This window comes from Dama dama, chromosome 11, assembly GCF_033118175.1.
Source record: "Dama dama isolate Ldn47 chromosome 11, ASM3311817v1, whole genome shotgun sequence".
NCBI classification, from domain to species: domain Eukaryota; kingdom Metazoa; phylum Chordata; class Mammalia; order Artiodactyla; family Cervidae; genus Dama; species Dama dama.
In genome coordinates, this window is record NC_083691.1 from 19123765 (window position 1) to 19142520 (window position 18756).

The following is an 18756-nucleotide window of genomic DNA, read 5'->3' on the forward strand; positions in this document are numbered from 1 at the left end:
TTGTCCTCTGTCGGCCCCTTCTCCTCCTACCTTCAATCTTTCCCAGCATCAGAGTCTTAACCAATGATTCAGCTCTTCACATCAGGTGGCCAAAGTATTGGAGCTTCAGCATCGGTCCTTCCAGTGAGTATTCAGGGTTGGTTTCCCTTAGGATAGACTGGTTTGAAGTGCTCCATGCTACCCCACATCACAGCAGAGCCTAGAGTCCCTCCACACCTCCCACCCCACCCTGTGTTTCTGGGCCCTTCTCCCTTCTTTCTCCACCCATCTAATGGCTCAGCCCCCTGTTGCCCCACCCCTCTCCCCACCCCCATGCCTCTTCTTCCCAACACCCAGCCAAGCCTCATCCCTCAGGCTGGAGCTTGGCTTGCATTCCTTTGCTGCAGGCACGCTGTCCTCAGGTCAGTTTTTCGATTTCTTCATCTCCTTTTCCACCCCCACGACCCCCCAGGTTCTTTCTCTTCTTCAGTGAAAGTGAAAGTGAAGTCACTCAGTCGTGTCCGACTCTTTGCAATCCCATGGACTGCAATCCTCCATCCATGGAATTTTTCAGGCAAGAGTACTGGAGTGGGTTGCCATTTCCTTCTCCAGGGGTTCTTCCTGACCCAGGGATTGAACCCAGGTCTCCTGCATTGCAGGCAGACGCTTTACCGTCTGAGCCACCGGGGAAGCCCACTGCTAAACCCCTCCTGTAGTCTTGCTCCAAACCTGGCTCTGAAAGCTGGGCCTGGGCTGCATCCCTGTCCAGAGGGCTTGGTGGCGGTTGTAGGGTGGGGAGACCATCCAATGAGCTGGTGGAGTTGACAGGTGCCTGGAGGGCAGCTCCTGCCCTGGCCCCAGGCCTGGGGAGAAGCACCATTTAAGTTGTGGGATGAGGCAGCTTTCTGGAGGCAGGTGGGGGCCCAGGGAGGCTGGAAGTGGGACTCTGAAGGTGAGTCAGGCCGGTGGACACGGTGTCTTCCTTCTCCTGCCACCCAGACTTGATCCATTAAATTCCTACTTCAGTCTTTAAAGATTTTTTAAATTAACAGCTTTATTGAGGTATAATTTACATACCATAAAGTGACCCATTTAAAGTATATTGTTTGATGGGACTTCCCTGGTGCTTCAGTGGTTAGGACTCCATGCTTTCACTGCCAAGGGCAAGGGTTTGCTCCCTGGTTGGGGAACTAAAGAACCCACAAGCCTCACTGTGCAGCCAAAAATCGTGTATTATTTTACACTTTTAAGTAAACTTACAGAGCTCTGCGACCGCCACCACAACCCAGTTTTAGAATGTTTCCCTTGCCCGGAAGGCTCCCTCATGCCCGTAAGCTGTCACTCCCTGTTCCCACCCCTGGCCCCGGGCAATCGCTCTCTGGCTTTCGGTCTCTTGATTTGCTGTTTCTTCCCGGCTTTGTAGATCTGGCTTGAGGGCCTCCTCCGGGAAGCCTTCTTGGAGTCTTCCAATTAGAATTGGCTTCTGAAGGAGCCAGTGCTCTCTCCCTGGGGGTTGGCGAGCTCTTGGAAGGAGCCTCAGGTCTCACTGGCCCCTTGTCTGTCGCCTAGCACAGCGCCGGGCACCTGGGAGGCCCAGAGCATGTTGGCTGGCCTAAATGAAGTTGCCTGCCTTAAGTTTCTTGTGTGAACTCCTGAGTATCCAGCAAGGTATTGGAGTTTAAAGTACAGGGTGGTCTTCCCTGATGGTCCAGTGGTTACGAATTTGCCCTCCAATGCAGAGGACACTGGTTTGATCCCTGGTCTGGGAAGATCGCCCCTGGGCTGGGCCCACAAGCCACAAATACCGAGCCAGCGTGCTGCAACTGCTGAAGCCCGTGTGCCCTAGAGCCTGCGCTGTGCTGTCAGAGAAGCCATTGCAATGAGAAGCCTACGCACTGAAACTAGAGAGTAGCCTCCACTCTCCGCAACTACAGAAGCGCCACCCTCCCACGCTGTGCATAGCAATGAAGACCCAGTGCAGCCAATAATAAATAATATAAATATTAAAAAAAAATTACAGTGTGTGTCATTTGTGCTGTGAGGCCCTGCTGAACACTAGATTGCTTCAGCAGGTACATGTGAGGCAAGTGGGATCAAACCCATTTTTTGAAGTGAAAACATGGAGGGAGAATGCCCAAAGCAGAAAATAGAGGAACCAAGAATTACTTTCTTTTCCATGCCTATTTGCTAAAACTGCCATCGCCTCTCAAGCAATGTAAACTCCTTCATACCCGGTTCACATCTGACCAGGTAGTAGTGACTCAGTGTGAGTGTGAGACGTGCAGAGAGGTCTCTTGGTCTGTAGATGGAGGGAGGCCCTGGGGGAGGGAGGGAGGGAATACTTGCATTTTCACGCTTTGTGCGTTTCAGAAGTTTCTTCTTGTGTCATTTTTGTTCTTTGAGCAAAGGAGCAGAAGAAGGAAACTTCATTTTATAAGTGTGCAGCCCAAGACACGGAAATTGTGTACCCAGTGTGTGTGGGTCCACGTGGGTCTGGTGTGTAGACCCCCAGGTCACAAGTGTTCTTACTCCCCCACTGATGCAGAGAACTTTCACAGTGGACGATAGCGGTGTCTTGTTTCTTCTTGAGAGATCGGAGTTGTTGCAGGAATATCCCAGGGGAGAGGCCAGGGGTGGGGTCAGGTGGTGGGGTTGGAGTGGGGTCAGGTGGAAAGACCAGGGATGGGGTCAGGCGGATGGGGGTTCCGGTCCGTCTTTGCTCTGTGGTTTATTGGCCAAGTGAGGCTTTCTGAGCCTGAAAGTACTCAGGAATAAGAAGGGGGTTCTGGGCCCCCTGTCAGACAATCCATGAAGCCTGGATGTAGAAGACCCGTTGCGTCGGGCTGGTCACCTGTGTGCAGAAATGGAGGAGGCTGCAGCTCTTTCTTGGCACTGAGGATTTCTTTCCAAATTTGGTTTCATTAGGCACATTTTGACCCAGACTGAGGTCACCGGGCACGTGACGTGAGAGCCTGTGAATGTGTGTGGAAGGGAGCCAGGCGCGTGGGGCGGGGGTGGGGGGTGTGTGTGTGTCATGATTTGGCATTTGGGGAGCTGCCACGTTGGATTGTCCCAGCTTGCATCTTCTGTAGAGTCTTTCAGGGTCCCTGATGCAGCCACGGTGACCCTGAACTTGGAAGGCTGAGACACACTCGCTCTCCCAATTCTCTTCCCCCTGGGGCGCTTGGAAAGCATTTGTTAGTTTGGACACGTGGGTGCCAATGGGCTGAAGGGGACCCCCAGCAACGTGGGCAGGACTGTGGTTCCAGCAGCCGTGGGTATGGATCACAGCGCCTTTTTCCCTCCATCAGCAAAACGCTTAGGTCTCTGCTTCCTTCCTGTGCTTAAAGAGGACTTTTCCAGAAAATAGAATTGACGGCAGCTCCCCACCCTTCCCTGTCACTCCCATCCTCTCTCTCCTCTCTGCTCTGTAATCACCTTTTGGAGGGAAGTGAGAACCTCTCCGAATCAATTGCCTGGGTTTCTAGAGAAGTGAGAACCTCTCCGAATCAATTACCTGGGTTTCAAGACAATCGTGACAACGTCGTGCAATTTTCTGTATTTACAGGTGTGGCTGAGTCGTAGGGGGGCGGGGGGCGGTGCCCCCGAGGGGAGGGGGGACAGGACTGGTGGTAGGCTCGCCCTCTCTGTTCCTCCCAGCCCTCCCCAGAGCGTGGGGCGGCGGCAGAAGCCAGGCTTTATTAAAGATCCTTCAGTCACCGGTGCTGGTGCCACCACTGGTGACGCAGCCTGGGCAGCCTGGCACAGCGTCCAGGGGTGGGAGGCAGGACGTTGTGGCTGCTTCGGCTCATTTGGGGGTCTTTCTTCCTCCCGGTAAGTAAAGGCACAGGCAGGCCTGGGACAGATGCTGAGGCCCCCCCCGCCCCCCGCCCCCCCCCCACCTTGCTGGCCAGAACTTAGGCTCTCTTATTCTCTGGGGATTACGTTTTCCTCTTCTTTCTCTCTAAAGACAGGATAAAGGATTGCGGCTTTTTATTAGCATATGTTCTAGGCGATTCGCTGTTATCGGACCTGAAAACAATATGGCCTTGGCTGATGGTTCTCAGAGCTAGCTGTAAAGTGAAAACTTAGGCATTTGGGAATTATTTTCAGCGCTGTTGGTGGGAGTAGGGGAGGGGAAGGTGTAGCACATGTAAGGGATTCCAGGTTCTCTGGACCGGGGACACTCAAGCAGGGTCAAGGTCTCACTGTGTTCCCCCCACTCATAGCTCCTTCCCTCGTGTGTTGTCCTGGGCCAGTTGCCGGCTCTCTAGCTCAACCACATCATCCTTATCCTCACCATCACCATCGCCGTCACCATCACCATCCTGATCACTAGCATCACTATAACAATCATCATTACTCAGTCTCAGCATTGCTTCCCAGCCTTTGGCTGCTGCAGATCCTAGCCTGTTTCTGCTATACTAGCTGTTCTTTGGGGGATGCCCCCTCCTATTAGGGGGTTAATGAAGAGAGTTACGACAGGATGGTAGGCACAGAGCCCCCGAGTGGGTGGATGATGGAATGTTACTCTGAAAGTGGCCTTGAAGAATAACTAATCAGGAAGATGCTTAGAAAGATCTCATCTGTGATTATTAATTTTATGTGTCAGATTAAATTTTATTTTTTAATTTTATGTGACAAGGCTAAGAGATGCCCAGGTAGCTGGTAAAACATTATGTATGGGTATGTCTGTGAGGGTGTCTCTGAAAGAAATTAGCGTTTGATTCAGTAGATGTAGTAAAGAAGATGGTCCTCAGCAATGTGGGGAGGCATCAGCTAATCCACTGAGGGCTTGAGTAGAACAGAAAGACAGAGGAAGGGAGAATTGGCTCTTTCTCTTGAGCTAGCATGTCTTGGAGAAGGCAATGGCAACCCACTCCAGTACTCTTGCCTGGAAAATCCCATGGACGGAGGAGCCTGGTAGGCTGCAGTCCATGGGGTCTCGAAGGGTTGGACATGACTGAGCGACTTCACTTTCACTTTTCACTTTCATGCATTGGAGAAGGAAATGGCAACCCACTCCAGTGTTCTTGCCTGGAGAATCCCAGGGACGGAGGAGCCTGGTAGGCTGCCGTCTATGGGGTCACACAGAGTTGGACACAACTGAAGTGACTTAGCGGCAGCATGTCTATCTTCTCCTGTCCTTGGACTTCAGTGTTGCTGGTTGTTGGGCCTTTGAACTTGAACTGCTGACTTTATTGACTCTCCGACTTGTACATGGCAGAGTCTAGGACTTCTTGGCCTCAAATTGTGTAAGCCAATTTCTATAATGAATCAATCTACATGTATAGAGAGTAGTCTCCCCTCATCTGTGGTTTCACTTTCCACAGTTTCAACCATGCTCAACCATGGCCGAAAAATGTTAAATGGAAAATTCTAGAAAGGCACAATTCCCCAGTTTTGCATTTCATGGTATTCTAAGTGGCATAATGAAATCTCACACTGTCCCACTCTGTCCCCCTGGGATTCCCTGGCTCAGTGATCCAGGACCAACCAAAGCAGATGACCCTCCTCCTGACACATCATCAGGTCAATAGAGGCCTAATGTAACATCTCAATGCATATGTCATTCACTGACTTTATCTTGTGTAGGCATTTTATCATTGCATGTCATCACAAGAAGGATGAGTACAGTATAAGATGATATTTTGACAGAGAAAGAGAGATCCTATTCACATAACTTTTATTCCAGTGAATTGTTATAATTGTTCTATTTTATTATTAGTTATTGTTGTTTATCTCTTACTGTGCCTAATTTATAAACTTCATCATAGGGGTATTTGTATAGGAAAAAAATATAGCATATATAAGGTTCAGTACTGACTGCAGTTTTAGGCATCCACTGGGGGTCTTGGAATGTATCCCTCTCTGATAAGGGGGACTAGTGTATGTGTGTGTACACACACAGACATACACACACGTGTGTGTGTGCATGCACAAGATACAAGATGTATGCTTATGTGTCTAACCGGAGGGCCCTGGCTGGTTCACCGCTCATTCTTTCAGGCCCAGTGGGGAGCCAGTGTTACCCTTGCCCCTCCTGGAAGGACAGCTCAGGCTCCCAGGTGTGTTCTCCAGGGCCTTTGCTGATGAGCGTCTCCAGAGCCTGAGCTCACAGATCGAGTACTGAGCTGTCTGCTTCTCCCCAGGCAGTGGGCCTCTTTGCAGGCCAGACCTGTGGATTTCTTCTCCGTGGTGCCCCCATTCCTGGCACTGAGCCTGGGATACAGTGGATGTCCAGATGTGTGGCTGAACCATCATCCTCTTCTTTCAGCTGTAGGGTGGTGGGTGAATTGAATTATTTAAAACTTGGCACCTTGGCTACAGGGCCTCCTTGGCAGGCCTGAATGTGTGATTGGGTGGTTCATTGCACCAATGCTGCTTTCCGTGCGGTCTCTCGTGGCAAGTGTTTTATACTTTCATGAAAACTGCAGGACAGTGTTCTGAAAGGCACTGTGGCTTCTTGGGCTGGTGGAGAGAAACCACCCCACCCTCCCATCCTGTTATTGTCTGGTTTTCACTTGGTGTGAGCGGTTTTTCCTCTCCAGATCTCAGTTTCCTCATTTGTCAAAGCAGCTCGGGGCTAGATAGCCTCTAAATTCTCTGCCAACTCTACAAACCAGGAAAAAATGCTTAAAAATGTAAATATGAAGGACTTCCCTGGCAGTCAAGTGGTTAAAACTCTGCACTTCCACTGCAGGGGATATTGTTCGATCTCTGGTCGGGGAACTAAGATCCCACATGTCTCAGGACATAAGCCCGACTAGAGAGGCCCACACACTGCAAGGAAGAGTCAGCCCCCTCCAAACAAACAAATAAAAACCTCTCAGGAAACAGATGCAACTGCTATGTGAGGAGCTGGCATTACCATTCAGAGAGACTGAGAATACTGAAGAACACATTTGTGGAGCAGAAACTAGAAGGAAGGGGCCGGGCAGAAGATATGGGATTAGGGAGAGGACTTCTGTGTATTTCATCCATCCACCCATCCATCCATCCATCCATCCAAGGCATTTTTATAACTTCCTGTGCCCGGGATGGTGCCATGTCTTAAGGAAACTGAAACGATTAAGAAGACAAGGACTCCTGGTATCGAGGAGGAGCCTGATTTCAGCAGGGTGTTTGCTGTGGGAGCACGGAAGAAGGCTGGTAATTGAGCTGAGATCTTAGGCTCTAGATCTGGGCCTTTCTTGGAAACTGTTTACAATTCCTTTAAGAGGACACGCTGGCAAGAAAAGCCAGTTAGAGGATGTAGATGTTGCCCTCCTGGGTGTAATGGGGCACTTCTATTTTCTTCTGGGAGGTCATGCCACTCCCGATCTAAGAAGCTGGTGAACTGAGCTTCTTGTTTTGACTAACTGTGAACCAGAGAGAAGTCAGAAGTAGGGAGCACTGTAGAAGACAAGTGGCTGTATTATTTTCAGATGAGAGTGTATGTACTGATGTAAATTCCTGACTGGCTTTCACCTCAAATTGGTCTTTTTAATGAGTTACAGAGAATTCTTTGAAATGAATTCTGATAGTGAGCTAGTAGGTGTTTGCTAAAGGGGTTGAAAACAAGCAATTTAAATGTGTCTCTTAAATAGGGGGCTGGAAAGCAAGATGTAGAACTGTGCAGACAACTTCATTCCCATTATGTTTAGGAGGGAAAAAAAGATCAGAGAAAATAGAAGGGAAGGAAATGTGCTGAACTGTTAACAGCAGTCGAGTCTGGCAGGATTGTGTATGCGTGTGTGCTCAGTCGCTCAGTCATGTCCAGCTCTTTGCGACCCTATGGACTGTAGCCTGCCAGGTTCTTCTGTCCACGGGACTTCCCAGGCAAGAATACTGGAGGCCATTTCCTCCTTCAGGGCTTTTCCCGACCCAGGGATCGAACCCGTGTCCCCTGTATTAGCAGGCAGGTTCTTTACCACTGAGCCACCTGGGAAGCTCCATGGGATCATGAATTTCTCTTTTCTTTTTTTCTTGTGTTGCTCTACATTCTAAATTTTACCCCAAGGGCCTATATTTGTTTTGCAATTGGGAAAAAAAAAGGTATTAAAAAGGAGACTCATTCCTCTGATAACCTTGTTTATCCTCTTAATTTACTTAGCAAATTTTCTTTTTATAGTCAGACTGGCTGGAACCCATAAATTCCATACTTGTGATGATTTGAATTAATGGAAATTTATCATACTACATTATTAGGATTTGTTAATCTCATCTAAATTCAATACTGAGTAACTCTATTAACTTGGATATGAAAAAATCGTTCCAAGTCTCCCAAGGAATTCACCGTTTCAACATGGCAGGGGTAGAGTTTGTATATGGTCTAGCAGGTGCTGCTTGTATCTGCGAGTTCACTTTGTGTCTTGACCTGGACGGAGGCTTTGAGCGTCCTGCTGTGTTGACACTGGGTGTTTTAATGAGGTGGTTTGATGTTCTCGAACCTACCTGTCCCTGCTTTTCCTTCTCTGTTCTCATCACCGAGTGTTCATGAAGTGGCCTTCTTCCAGGAATAATCATCTTTACTGTTTGTCTCTCAGGCTGATGTTTTTCAGCTCCTGTTTTTGAAAATAACTCTTTTGGTACCCCATCCCAGCTCTTCCTTCCTGACTCCCCCAGAGTGGAACTGCTGGTCTTCAACTGTGAAATAAAGGACTCCGAGGGATGGTCCTTCCCCCTGTCTCCTGCCTTTGCTGCTCCAGCCTTGGACTTGGGTTGATGTTGGATTGACTTGACCTTGGGCTCACATTGGATTGACTGTCTTTATTTATGGGCTGGTGAGCAGGGCCATCTCGGTACTTCTTAGGGCCATGCCTGACTTTCAGTGGCATCCCTCCAAAAGGCTTCTTAGGCTGTTATTCCCATCATTTTTCAGGGGTTTAATCTGTCTGAGTCCAGGATATTGAGTCAGCAGTGGAAAGTTATGAAGGCGAAGCTAGCCATCAGAGAAATTGGCTAATATGAAAGATTAATTTCAGAGTGAATGAAGGGAAGGGATGCTTGGGGGCTGGGCTGTCTCTCTAGGCAAATAGTATTGCTATAAAATGTGAGAAATCAGAGGCTGCCTCTGCTACTCGCTTAGTGCCGGTTTATAGTTTCTTGGATAATCTAGTGTCCATATTTATGATCTTGAGAAAAAATATAATTGTCAGCAAAATTACATGCACATCTGGTTAATTATTTCAGGATGCTCACCATGAGGAAATCATATTTTTAAAAAATTAGTCTGGCTCCTGTGTTCAGAAATTGTTATTTTTGAAAGCCAGTTGTTAGGTTATTGTGTCATTCCACAGGGCAGCAGGAAGGAAGCTCTCCTGTCCCTGGAAACAGGTAGGTTACCATGGAGACCGGGTGTGTCCCACTGGTTTCCTGGGTATCTCATTTGTCCTGGAGAAGGAATAAACCTCACTTTCTGTGATATTCCTGAAATTGTGTTTGTGAATTAAATTTTTCTAAACAAAGGCCCGATGTTTTATTGACTTACAAGGGGATTTCTGATGTAATTTTGCCCTTCGTTCTGTTTGCTTAATTTATGATGCTCTGTAACCCTACTTTTCCTATCAAAATGCTTAAAATGCACTGAAGGAACACCCATCCCAAAACAGCAACTGGAAAAAAAATCTTCTAATAAAGCTAGGAATGCTCTCTTCTGTGTGAATGTGATTGCCCCGGACAGTTGAACAATTTAGTTTGATAATTCTATGTCATAAGCCAAGCTGGGGATACACTGATGAGCAAGATGTTGGTGGGCCTGCCCTGTGCAGCTTATATTAAGGTTGTGACCCAAGGCAACCGAAAGCCAAGGGGGGCCCTGGTCTGGGCTTCCCTGGTTTATATTGTCAGTCACTGCCAAACCAGAGGCCTTAAACCCCGCTCGCTGTCCCGCAGGGCGAGGGGGCTGGGCCTTGCTGGAGGGATGACTTAGCTGCTGACTTGTTTGAGCTGTTTTTATTCATGAGCATTTTCCAGAATGTGGAAGTGTGCTTTATCAGTCTGCTTATCATAATTTTATACATGAAAAAATTCTGTTCATGCCTATTCTTGGGTCTCTCTCCATCTAATAGTTTCTAAAGGCAATCGCTTGATGGTTAACTGTGTAGAGAACGCCTTGCACTCCCTGGGTCTTGTCAAACACCTGGCAGTTTCCTTCCTTGCTTCATCCCATTCAGCATCCTCTGATCTCACAGAAGCAGAGCACCCCATCCCCAGTCCCAGCAGCAGCAGCTGGAGGCCCGTGGTGGGCATCCCAGACTCTCTCTCCCACCCTGTGCTTCTTTGCAGTCACTGCCTCAGCAGAAGGCGCGTCCTCTCTTATCCTTCCCTTCTGCAGGTTGGTAATGAGCACAGGCCTTCTGCAGCCCCACCGCTGGCCAGCCCGTTTTGCACAAGCTCCTTAACTGGTTGGGACCTTAAGTGGGATTGTCACAGACTGAAGAGGCTGCACCTGGTCTTGGAACAGAGTTGGTGACTGTGTTGGGTGTTGGTGAGGTTGAGAAAGTGGCAGACTCCACCCTCTGTGTGTGCTGTAATTTGAACAGAGATCTCAGTCTCATAGCCTCAGAGGATGCTGTGATCTGAACAGGGAAACAGGCCCCACATGCCCTGGACTTAGGGACATCCTGCCTAGTTGAGCTCCAATTGGAAAGGAACTGGAGATGTCTCTTCCTGATCCTGCCTTGACTTCCTTCCCATCTAATGGATAGGGAACAGAGTCATTCTTTCCAAAGGAAAAAAACCACCTCTATCACTCTGTCTCAATCCCGTTCTCCTCCCCGAGGCTCAAACAGCACCCACCTTCACCTTCTTCATGCAGGTCCCTCTTGGGTCTGCCAGGCACTGCCCTGGAACCTCTGTTGCCTCATCTGTGAAATGGGAAGTTTTCAAATCCTAAGAACCTCCCTCTTAGGATTGTTGTAAAAATAGCCATTACACTTCTTATAAACTCCAAATTGCTGTGTAAGTGTAAGGACCGTCACCATCATCATCACCATTACCATCATCATCATCACCACCATCACCATCACTATTACCATCACCACCATCACCATCACCACCATCATCATCACCATCACCACCATCATCATCACCATCACCACCATCACCATTACCATCACCATCACCACCATCACCATCACCACCATCACCATCACCACCATCATCATCACCATCACCACCATCACCATCACTATTACCATCACCACCATCACCATCACCACCATCATCATCACCATCACCACTATTACCATCATCATCACCATCACCACCATCACCATCACTATTACCATCACCACCATCATCACCACCATCACCATCACTATTACCATCACCACCATCATCATCACCATCACCATCACCATTACCATCATCATCATCACATCACAATCATCATCACCACCATCATCATTACCATCATCACCATCATCATCATTACCAACCTTTTTATTCACATTCTGCTGCCCCTGACACATGATTGCCTAAAAGAGCAGGGTCTTTCTATCTCCCTCTGTGGAATTTGAATTCCCAGTCTTCTGTCCTTTTCCTTTTTCTCATCTGGGATTAACCTGTGGTTTTCATTTCCCACCTGCAAGATGTTGGTCCATTAGAAGAGAGCTGGGGAATGTGCTGTCCAAGCCTCACAAAGGACATGGAAATCTGTATCTACTCTTACGTCCTTCTGAAACATTGGATCTACTCTGTCTTTGCTCCTATCCCCTGCTGGGCAGGGGAGTGACTGGCTGTTTGTGTGCTGGGCAGCCTGGGAACTTACTGCTGAGATTAAAGATATTTACTGAAATATGGGCAGTCAGCTTAGCTCATGTCAGATCATATATTGAGCAAGCAGCTCCCCTTAAACCTGCTCCTGGATTACAGCCAGCTGTGTTGTCCAACTTTGTGAGTGACAGAGGGGTAGGATGGGGACTTGGTAGAAAACTCTCAGGGACATTTTTCTTTATTCTTCTTTTTGAAAGGGACTTTCTTCATATCTGGCCTCCTTGCTAAGGGAGCTGATGCTGGGGTTTGGGGTTATGATTCTCAATGCTACCATTTGAGGAGAGGAACATTTGCTACACCCTTCTGCTTGCCCCTTGTACCCTCCCAGATTGCCTTCACAACTCCCAACCTTGCTCAGGGGTCGCCTCCTCCAAGAAGTCCCTTGGGCCTGCTCAGGCATCTGCTCTTCCTGGGGCACTGCTGCTCTGGCTCACATAGCCACGCCACATGCAAAGCTCTGGTCCTGGCCAGTCACCTCCCGGCCCAGGGCTCCTAAGGGCAGGAACCAAGTAGTCTCCCTTTAAGGAGAGACTGGGCTTGGGGAGAATCCTTAGGTCGGGAAAGGTGCTCCCTCACAAACCTCATTCATTCACTACATAGCTCACACTCTGTGCTGGACTCTGCACTAGAGAATATCCAGTGGAAATCCTGCGCTCTCAGGGCTTATGTTTCTAGCTGGACCCAAGAAGCAGTAAACTAAAGTTTACTTTATATGTAAACTATATGTAAACTTTATATGTAAACTTTCAATATGTAGCATAGTATATGGTATAATATGCATGCTAGGTTGCTTCAGTCATGTCCAACTCTCTGCAACCCTATGGACTGTAGCCCACCAGGCTCCTCTGTCCACGGGATTCTCCAGGCAAGAATACTGGAGCGGGTTGGCATTTCCTCCTCCAGGGGATCGTCCCAGGGATCGAACCCGCGTCTCTTAATGTCTCTTGCATTGGCAGGTGGGTTCTTTACCACTAGCACCACCTAGTAAGCCCAGAGTATAATATAGTATATACATAATAAAATATGGTAATTTAGTATAATATAGTGATAATAGAAGATGTGGGGGGGAACATAGGGGGAATTCCTTGGAGGTCCAGTGGTTAGGACTCTGGACTTTTACTGCTGAGGACCCAGGTTCAATCCCAAGGGGAACTAATATCCCAAGCCATATGGTACAGCCAAAAAGAAGAAAAAAAGGAGGTGTGGAACGAATACGTTTAGGGAAGGGCCAGAGGTATTGGATGAGGGAGAGTGAGAAATGAAATTTTAAGTAGAGTGATCACAGAAAGCCTAATGAGAAGGTGACCTTTGAGCAAAGACTGGAAAAAATGAGGGAGCTGGTCACGTGGAAGCTGAGCAGGGTGGCAGAAACAACAAATAGCAAATATGAGGGCCCCTGTGCTCAGAGGCTGGACAACGAAAGGCGCCACCTCCCAGCCAGGAGAACCCAGGGAGTTTTGGCCAGTGAGATGAGTTCAAGGCCATTGGCTTGCGCTCCTATCCCCGCTCCCTTCCTGAATAAACAGCCAGAGTCCCAAGACAGGAAGCTTTTGGCCCATTCATCTTCCTGCCTGGAAAGCAGATGTAATTTGTGGAAATAGGGCAGCCATCCTGTGATCACGAGGCTGAAATCCATGTGCTATGGATGGTGGAGCAGAAAAAGACTCTCGGTCCTTGATGGCATTCTTGAACTGCTGCCCACACTCTGGACACAAAGAAAAGCCTTTCTTATTTAAGCCACAGTTTGTTGGGTTTTAGGTTGTTTTGATGGGATGTCCAAAACAGAATCTGCTATTCCCAAGCCCCCAGATAGACCACTGCTGCTCAGATACGTCGCAGGGGGGGAGGGGTGTGCTGGGAGACGTTTTAGCCCCTTCTCAGCTTCCCTTTCCCTCCATCCTTTCAAACTGGTCTCTAAGTTAGTCATCAAGATGCCCCAGGTGCATCCCAGTCTCTCCAGCTTCACCATCTGTGCTGCACTCACCACCTGCATGCATGATGGTCAGTTTCTGGCGGCTCTCCTGACCCAGCCTCTCCCTACACCCCACCAGACCCACCCACCCCCCACCTCCAGCCCAGCAGGAGTCTTCTCTGCACTGCTCCATGCTCTCAAATCCTTGCTTGCAAAGTCCAAATGCTAAGCATGGCCTGAGAAGCCCTCCTGTGACCCGCGACCCTGCCTGGCCTCTTGACCAACGCTTCATCCACCACGTGAGGTCTTGAACTCCATTGACTGGCAGGTCCTTGTCACCATTCACTCCTCTGGGCCTTTGTACCTGCCGTTCCCTCTGCTGGGAATCCCTGACCGCCCCCTCCCCAAGGAGGCACCCACACATCCTTCAAGAATTGAGCAGGGCTTTTCACGTCAGTTGATCCCTTTCCCTATGCACCTGACTCTTTTGTCTGTGTCAGAGCATCTCTGGGGGAGGTGGGGGGACCAAAGTTTAAAAAAACAAACAAACACGTCTTTCTTCCCAGTAGACAGAATTCCCTAGAGAACAGAGATCAAACACGAGTGGTGTAGAGAGTCTGGGCTTTCTTGGTGGCTCAGATGGTAATGAGCCACCAGGAGATGCGGGAGACCTGGGTTTGATCCCTGGGTTGGGAAGATCCCCTGGAGGAGAGCATGGCAACCCACTCCAGTACTCTTGCCTGGAGAATCCCCATGGACCGAGGAGCCTGGTGGGCTAGAGGCCATGGGGTTAATAAGAGTCGTACGTGACTAAGCACGCTAGAGAGTCTGGTCAATGTTGGGCTTTGCATCAGGCCTGTAAGCAGCCCTTTTGGTAGATGGATCTGCAGCTGGACTTGTTGCAGGTGGTGGGTGCCTGAGGCAGTTACAGATGTTGGTCCCCAGGTGAGGTCCCTACTCTCCCACCTGCACCTGTATCTTTAGGCCCAGCAGTGCCTGTGGGGCAACAGCCTCAGCTCACTTATAATAATAATGAAAATTGTATTACTAAAAGCTCAAATATCTGGCACCGAGCTGAGTGCTATACACACTTCATCTCGTAATGAGAGTTGGTCTTCACTTCCCAGATAGCTCAAGCAGTAAAGATTCCACCTGCAATACAGAAGATGCAGGTTTGATCCCTGGGTCAGGAAGATCCCCTGGAGGAGGAAATGGCAACCCACTCCAGTATTCTTGTCTGAAAAATCCCATGGATAGAGGAGCCTGATGGGCTATAGTCCATGGGGTCGCAAAGAGTCAGACACCACTGAGCAACTGAACACACACACACTCATTGAACAAATGGTTATCTCAGGCCTACTGTGTGCCAAAGACTCTTCTATGCACAAGGGGTACATCAATGGGAAGAAAAAAAAGACTCTGTCCCATGGAACTCACATACACTTCTGTTGCTACTTCCCACACCTTGCACTAATGCACCAAAAGCATTCTAATCATTAATTTTTAAATGTGATGCAGAAACAGTTTGAATTTCAGTTGATGAATTTCAACATGCAGAAGGTCCTGCTGTCCTCTCAGAAAAAAGGAGGAAAATTAAGCAAAAAGGTGTTTCTTGCAAATCAGTGCAATATTTTTCCAAACACAAAAATTTTAAATTATTTGCTTTCATCTCACTGTTTAAAGGGTCCCACTATTCAGAACTCACCCTGTTGTTATTAAGGGTGGAAACCAAGACGTTTAGTTATGTAAAAGCCAATTAAAATAAATTAAATGCAAATGTCATTTCATTGTAATGTTAATTTTGAGAGCTGGATCAATCACAGGTTGTGGAAATGCCAAAGTTGTTAAGACTTTGGTTGCCACGACAACAGCACTCCGGCTCCAGTGGTCTGTATTCAGGTCTGGGCTCCCAGAGAAGCAGGGGAGGGTGAAGAAACGTTTCCTGTTCCTTCCTCACCTGTCTGACTGACCTCTGGTGAAAATAGGATTCTTTATCATCATGGTGAATAACTGCCCGGGTGTTGTTTGTTCTGTGTGTGTGTGTGTGTGTGTGTGTGTGTGTGTGTGTGTGTGGCGGGTGAGGAGTTGTTGGGCCGAACTCAGTGCTTTTAAGCCGTTGGCTGCCATAATCACATTTCTCAGTGAGTTTTCTCTGAGGCCACCTCTGTTTTACAGATGAGGACGTGGGGATTCAGAGGGAGGCTTGTCCACGTTCTCTGGCTCCAGGAGGTCAGACCAGGATGGGTGTGAGCTCCGGGGTGCTGGGCCGGGATGGGCTGTCTCTGTGGGGCCTCTGGGAACCCAGGGTTCTTGACCTTCCCCTGCACCTGTTTCCGATCTGGACTGCTCAGAGTGGGTCCCAGTGGGCCTCCCTCACCAGCATCAGGCTGATCAGGCCTCAGTCGCCAGCACCGGGCCCAGAGCTGCCATGGTATTTCTTTTGGTGTGTCCTGCAGAGATGCTTTGTGAAGTCAAGTGGGCCTTAAGAAGCACTGCTGTTAATAAAGCTAGTGGATGGGATGAAATTCCAGCAGAACCATTCAAATCCCTAAAGGAGGATGCCATCAAGGTTTTGCATTCATTATGTCAGCAAATCTGGAAGACTCAGCAGTGGCCACAGGACTGGAAAAGGTCAATCTTCAACCCAATTCCCAAGAAGGGTAGTACCAAAGAATGTGCCAACTATCAGATAATTGCACTCATCTCCCATGCTACTAAGGTCATGCTGAAAATCTTGCATGGTAGGCTTCAGCATTATGCGAGCTAAGAACTTCCAGATGGCCAAGCTGGGTTTAGAAAAGGAAGAGGAACTAGAGATCAAATTGCCAATATTCGCTGGAGAGAAGAGAAGCTTCCTCACCGTTCTTGGTTTTAGGAAGTCATGAGTCGGAACTGCAGGTGTGTGTTAAGCATCAGTTCTCCTGGCTGGAGGAGGCCCAGGATGGGCCACTCAAGTGCCAGCCACCTGACTCACTGTCCCTGTCCTGCAGTTCCCCTCTCCCGGCTAAATTGGGACTGCAATCCGGGTCCTTGTTGAAGGAGATCGCATTGGCCTTTTTTCCACTTTTTGGGGTGCAGTTCCTGGGAAATGAAGCAGTTGGGGATGTTTAAAACTCTGTGCAAGAGACAGGTTGTTGCACTAATGTCTAACCTGCTCTAGAGCCCCCTGAAAGTGAGGTGAGGCCCCGGAGAACACGAGGGGATGAAGTTGGATGTTTGCTGTGGGCCTGCAGTGGCAGGACTCCGCCTCGGTGCCTGTACTTGCTGGGGGCTCCCCCAAATACATCCTGGACGGAACAAGCATAGAGGCAGCAGGGGCAGCAGACAGCCTCCCTGCCAGGCCTGCTTGGGGGTGTACAGGTGAATTTCCTGAGCCACGTGCTCTTGAGGTTGCTTCTCACAGTGAGTGCAGAGGGCATCTCCCTGCCTCACGGGCTGCTGGCCACGGGGACTGAGCAAATGCTGCCCGGTCGCCCCAGCACATCACGGGGCAAGTAGGAGGTTGGTTTCAGCGTGTGTTGAAAGAGGCTGGCACGTGATCCCCATTCTCCTCGGGCTCTTAAAGCGAACGATCAGAACCCTGTGGTGGGTACTGCTTTCAGAGCTCTGATGGCCACTCTTTGGTATGGGGCTCAGATTGTAAAGAGTCTGCCTGCAACATAGGAGATCTGGGTTCGATCCCTGGGTCGGGAAGATCCCCTGGAGAAGGACATGGCCACCCACTCCCCTATTCTTGCCTGGAGAATTCCATGGACAGAGGATCCTGGTGGACTACAGTCCATGGGGTTGCAAAGAATTGGACATGACTGAGTGACAAACACACATTCTTCTTTGGGTATGGGGGTGAAGGTCAGGTGGTGTTGGCAGGACTCTTGGGCTGGGAGTGAGTGGCCTGGTGGGTGAGGGCCTGCCTGCCTTCTGCCTCTGTGCCCTGAGCTACCCTGTCTCTACCTGCCGCTGTCAGGGTGCAAATCAGAGGGGAGAGGGTGAGAGAGGCAGGTTGCCGCCTTGGAGCCCTGCATGAGGGCCTCACTTTCCTTCTCAGCAGCACACTTATGACATGCATGGTTCCTTTCTTTGGGGAGACTTGGGGTGGTCTCTCTTGACACCTCTGTCTTTCATAGAGCACTCGCTTCCCTTCCCCTCTCCCCATGCACTTTGAAGCTGGCCTGGCTTTCTGACAGATGTTCTGGGCTTCCAGCTGGGGCCACTGTCTACTGTGGTCTCTCGCCCCAGGTCCACCCTGGGCTCCGGCCGATTTGGACCATCACCATCCCCTTCTCAGTTCAGTTCAATTTAGTCACTCAGTCGTGTCAGACTCTTTGCGACCCCATGAATCGCAGCATGCCAGGCCTCCCTGTCCATCACCAACTCCTGGCGTTTACTCAAACTCGTGTCTATTGAGTCGGTGATGCCATCCAACCACCTCATCCTCTGTCGTCTCCTCCTGCCTTCAGTCTTTCCCAGCATCAGGGTCTTTTCAAATGAGTTAGCTCTTCACATCAGGTGGCCAAAATATTGGAGTTTCAGCTTCAGCTTCAGTCCTTCCAATGGATATTCAGCATTGATTTCCTTTAGGATACAGTGGTTGGATCTCCTTGCAGTCCAAGGGACTCTCAAGAGTCTTCTCCAACACCACAGTTTAAAAGCATCAATTCTTCGCCACTTAGTTTTCTTTATAGTCCAACTCTCATATCCATATATGACTACTGGAGAAACCATAGCTTTGACTAGACAGACCTTCTGGCCTCCAGCTATTTGTCTTTGCTGTTCCTTTGGCTCAGTGGCGGGCCTTGGCTCCTCTGGGACGCCCTCCTTCCCCAAGCTGGAGCCAGCTCTCTGTCTGGGTGTCTGGGGCACACGGGACTGACCCTGGCTCTGACATGGAGCACACGAACCTGGTGGCTCAGATGCTAAAGAATCTGCCTGCGATGCAGGAGACCCAGGTTTGATCCCTGGGTCGGGAAGATTCCCTGGAGAAGGAAATGACAACCCACTCCAGTATTCTTGCCTGGAAAAGCCCATGGATGGAGGAGCCTGGCGGGCTACAGTCCAAAGGGTTGCAAAGAGTCAGACACAACTGAATGACTTCATTTTCACTTTCA

General features: G+C 49.2%; 1 protein-coding gene across 1 annotated transcript in view; it reads left to right on the plus strand.

Annotated features, from left to right (window-relative positions):
* Nucleotides 1-18756, plus strand: part of HPCAL1 (hippocalcin like 1) — a 114834-nt gene that overhangs the window by 4963 nt on the left and 91115 nt on the right. The gene's annotated exons all lie outside the window — the stretch shown is intronic.